Source organism: Triticum aestivum, chromosome 5A (genome assembly GCF_018294505.1).
Source record: "Triticum aestivum cultivar Chinese Spring chromosome 5A, IWGSC CS RefSeq v2.1, whole genome shotgun sequence".
Lineage (NCBI taxonomy): Eukaryota > Viridiplantae > Streptophyta > Magnoliopsida > Poales > Poaceae > Triticum > Triticum aestivum.
In genome coordinates this window covers 493,021,158-493,026,229 of record NC_057806.1, presented here as the reverse complement: position 1 = coordinate 493,026,229, position 5,072 = coordinate 493,021,158, and the positions used below count along the sequence as shown (strand labels likewise).

Below are 5,072 nucleotides of genomic sequence, written 5' to 3'. Positions count from 1 at the left end.
CCCTAGGGAAACTAAACTTTACCTAGGGGCACATGCCCTAGGGAAAGTATACATCTGGTCACCTTTGCCAACATGGAAAGCATGTATACCTAGGGACATATTCTGCCCTAGGGAAAGCTTGTGAGACCCAAGTTTATATATTTTGAAATATATATTTTGATTCATATCAACCATTTAGTAATACTAGAAACAGGCTACAACAAACAGTCACAACCAAAGCAACAATACACCAAATTTGGATATATATATATCAGCCATAATTCAAATAATTCATAGATGACCGAATATTCATCATCATACAACATATTCATACCACCCATCGATCCAAAAAAGCTAGCTTAAGTTGCAAAATGGTCTATACACTGCAAGTTTAATCTACAACCTGCTATAGACAAGGCCACATATCAGCTACTGTTGCTAGATCGAAACACTTCCAATCAACATGGTAATTAACTACACATGCATCACATCGCCTTGAGAAGTACATGCTCCAGATATCCCTTGAGCACTTGCATCAGGTTGCCGATCCAAGTCTTGAGAGGAACATCAGAGCTCACAACATGATGCTCAAAATAATGGTCACAAATTTAGCACTTCTCTAAAATATCAAAAATATTGCAGCATACACAAGAACACAAATCTGCATCATATTAACAGTATCACAACAGTCATGGACATACAAAACTCATGCCAGCAATAACATGCAAGATTGCAAGTAACTGAAAATAAGAACGAAGTATTGGTCTGTATACACAAAAGACAGAAAAATAAATAAAGCACCATCATGGCCATACAACAGTTTTGCAGTACTAGACATTTGAGAGTTGACACATAGATCATAGGTGTACCTCGAAAACATCTGTTTGCTGATTCCTTCAACCAAATGTTTGATCACCGTCTCAAGGTTTCCAGTCTTGACAGATATAGACGAGCAGATCTTGTGAATAAATATATGACAATGCAGCTAAATCATATGAAGTTCATGTGACTACACTAACAAAATAATAACATGCCAATGTAGCATCTGGTATATATTTGTTGATAAGCTTGTTGAAGTACATCGAAGGGGAGCCTTGGCGCAGTGGTAAAGCTGCTGCCTTGTGACCATGAGGTCATGGGTTCAAGTCCTGGAAACAGCCTCTTACAGAAATGTAGGGAAAGGCTGCGTACTATAGACCCAAAGTGGTCGGACCCTTCCCTGGACCCTGCGCAAGCGGGAGCTACATGCACCAGGTTGCCCTTTTTTTCTTGTTGAAGTACATCAAAAGAGGGTAGCATGTAAATTCGTGATACAAGGTTTGAACTAAGGAAATGCTTCTAGTTCTAGAACACCTATCAAAAATATAAAGCATAGTTAGTTGTTCATATATTTGCTATGAATTGTGATTTTAAGTTGCTCAGCGAGCTTGACATTGAAATGGCTGGGAGTTTGGCTGTTTAAGATGCAGAATGAGAAGTTTAAGAAAAGGAACAAGGCCATGGTAGGTGATTTCTTTGAATTTGGAAACTGGCTATGAAGTTCCAATTTGCGAAAATGTTTTGGAAGTGAAAAGAAAAACCGTACAAAAAGGCTTTGATAAGTTATTTCATTTCTCTATTAGTTAAGAAAGCTCGAGATGAAACGGCATGCCCCCAGAAGTCTCAACTACTATATTTAAAGCAGGTAAGACACAACTTTCGAACATGTGCAACAAAGCAGTCCTGCCATACCTCTTTGTTGCCTTCTCGAATAAACACCACACTTGACAAAATAGTGCATCCTTCTCGAATAAACACCACACCATGTTGTTCTGCCAAATTATCACTTAATTATAATTGTAAATGCCTAAATTATGTACCTCGTGTTTGTATCATTATGACACATGAAGAGATCTTGCATAACAAACAAAGTCTAAGCTTGTTTTGAGGATCTGTAAAACATACATGACAAGGGCCAGGTTGTGAAAACATTTAATGGTTCTTGGCTCGTTTCGAGGATCTGCAAGACAAGGGCCAGGTTGTGAAAACATACATGAGCATGCTCATGTAAATCAGCTTGTTAGTCGTGTCCCAATTAGATTATAATTGCATGCATGTCCATTAAGAAATGTGTTGGGTATACACCACTCAGATTATGCTTAACCTATTCTACAGGAAAAACAAAGCAAAGGAAAGGATAGCTCTATGAATTAGTGTCCAGCTAGTTTGTAAAGCTTCAGCTGAATTTTAGCTGCAGAAAAAAACTACATGGTTAAGCACACATCTTCAGCACAGTTCTAGTCATGCTTAAAAATGCATAAACAGTCATGATTAAAGATACACATTCATATTTCAAAATAGCAAAAAGAAACTATGCAATCAAAATATACTAAATCCATTTATATGGTTGTCATAGCTCCCAATTACAATAACAGAGATAAAATAATTTGCTCATATTTCATTGGATGTTGACTTTATGCATGGATAGGAATTTAAGCAGAGCATCACTCTAGAATCTATAACAGAAGAAAAATGGTTTTACATCCGTGCAAGATCTCTCCCCCTATGAGATGCATGCACATATACTGGTGAATCTGCATCCCAAGTTGATGTTGCTTCTCCAAGCTAGAAAACACCAATGTAGTATTTAAACATTCCTTGGTACCTTTAAATCAGAAAAACATTCAGTCAGGAAATATGTTTTAAGTTAACAAAATGCTAGTGCAGGAGAGTACTAGCATGGCCAACCTGCATCATAGCTACCATATATCTGTCTTTAAATCTGAACTTGGACTTAAAAGATTTACCTACTAGATCTTGTATGTAAAAGTTCTACTTTTAAGTTCTGGTTCTGGACATCATGTTCAAGCTGAAAAAACTAAATCGAAAGACTTGTACTACTAAAAAGATTTACCTAGTAGACCTGCAGGAGCGGACCTTGCAAAGGGCAAACTGATATTCTGCAACAACGGCAAGCTTGCCGAAAGAAGTAGTATAATTTCTTAACAAGCAAATCACAGAGATGAGCATCACTTGCGAGATCTGAACACCGAAAAGATCAGAGCATATACAACTACCTAAACCAGAGAGCAAGAGGCAGGGAGAGAACCTTTGGGGTGAAGTCGAGGTGGTGGACGCAATCTTGATCTAGCGGGTAAGTGGATGTCGTCCTCCTCGCCGTAGTGCTCGTAGTGCAGGAGAGGATGTGGCCGTTGGGGAGTAGCTCGTCGGGGACAGTCGGGTGGGGGTGGTGCTCGTCGGGGACAACCGCATCGAGGAGCAGCTTGAGGTGGAGGCGACGATGGTGGCGGCAGTCAGATCCGCGTGAGGACATCGTGCCCACCGCCAGATGGTCCGATTGGGCCACCGATGTGGTGGTAGAGAAGGGGGAGGAAGAGGCAATGCGACGGATAAGGGATGGTAGGGGCGCGGCGGAGCAGGGCCGGTAGGGGCACGGCCGGGTGGTGGCGCGCGGCGGGCCATGGCGATGTGGGAGAGGAAGATTGGGGAGAGAGAGGGGGGATTTTTTCTGGCGGCGGCGAAGGATTGAGGCACGGGGGAAGGAGACCTAATTTAGCCAAAAAATTTGGCACTGCGCGCCCTTTTCTCCCGTCGGTATCTCACTGCATAATGGGCCCCCAAAGCGCGCGGGGGGGGGGGGGGGGGGGGGATAAAAGGCGCGCGCCGTCGACGCGGGAGGCCATATGTTCGTGTTTTTCGGCGTGGATGGTCTGCACGTGCCACATGTACTTAGGAAATTTTATTTTTCAGTTCTTTTTGCCACAAAATTGTCTTTCCCTAGAGGGGTACTATTCATTGCTTTTCTTTCCCTTGAGGAGATTAGTAAGCTCTAGGTGAAGGCCTTAGCCGTAGGTAAAATGGGGATTTTTAGTAGTGATCCAGGACTCTATTTCACATACATTGCATATGTTACATTTTCTGATTGACCCCCCCTAAAAAAAACTCTCACGAACCCACACACTATATCTCTCTACGTTTGTATCTCTCTCACACAACCCCACGTAGGTGGTGTACGTATACAAGAAGAGAATAGGTGCACCGTGCACACGTACTCACGCTTCATGCCCAGCCACACTCGCGCGGGTACACGGTGAAGCTCATTTCTATACGAAATGGTAGCCCGCGTGCTAATTTGAACACATGTAGCGGTTGTTTACCTACGGAGGTCGTGTACCACGCGTGCATGAAATAAAGTTCGACTTGATGCGTTGGCCGTTATTTTTAAATAAAGTTATATCGCTCAATGGCACGCACACTGAATACAAACCGATTTTTATGGAGAAAAAGGTAGTCCGCTCCACTATATACAATGGAGCCTCCCTGCCTGGTTTGTCTCTCTTTAGAGTATCTCACACAAGGCTGCGGTGGCCTCTCTCTCTCTCTCACTGTTGGCCACTGATCCGGCCGCATCCTATCCGCCGTCCGAAAGGGAGGAAGTGCATCGTTTCTCCGTTCGACGGCGCCGAGGCAGCATGTCTTGATCTGCGGTGCACGCTGTTCTCTCTGACCAAGCTCCGACGCGGTAGGGCCTACGCCACCTGCTCGCTGTCACAGTATGGGCAGATTCCGCCCGCCGCCGCTCACCTAGTTACATCCCCAACGACCTCCAGGTATCCCCTCCGGCCTTGCTCCACTACCCTTCTTCCCACGTCGCTGCATGTGGATCTTCCATAGTTCTTTGCACAAAACGTAGCTCGTCCGGCGTACTTTCCATATTGCAATCTCATCCTCACACCATTTTAGACAAACACAACCGTGTTGGTATCTTCCCTTAGGACAAGGAATATGCTTCTTTTTTGTCGTCGCAACTGTCATCAACAATATTTGTCTTTTTGCAAATTTCAAATGGGCATATTTTAGAGTGTAGATTCGCTCATTTTGCTTCGTATGTGTACTCCCTCCGTTCCTAAATATTTGTCTTTCTAGAGATTTCAACAAGTGACTACATATTGAGCAAAATGAGTGAATCTACACTATAAAATATGTCTATGTACATCCCTATGTAATAGTCCATTTGAATCTCTAAAAAGACAAATATTTGAGTAGTCACTCGTTGAAGTCTCTAGAAAGACAAATACTTCGGAGTATATTTA

The 5,072-nt window shown here is 42.9% G+C and overlaps 1 long non-coding RNA gene across 2 annotated transcripts; it reads right to left on the bottom strand.

Annotated features, from left to right (window-relative positions):
- Window positions 1-206: 206 nt before the first annotated feature.
- On the bottom strand, window positions 207-3,562 carry LOC123104294 (uncharacterized). Of its 2 annotated transcripts, XR_006450242.1 has the most exons (3): window positions 2,873-3,543; window positions 849-2,623; window positions 207-566 (listed from the first exon to the last, which is right to left on the bottom strand). It is a non-coding gene; the product is annotated as an uncharacterized lncRNA (long non-coding RNA). The 2 variants fall into 2 exon arrangements; XR_006450241.1 differs by having other exon boundaries at window positions 849-3,562.
- Window positions 3,563-5,072: the final 1,510 nt, after the last annotated feature.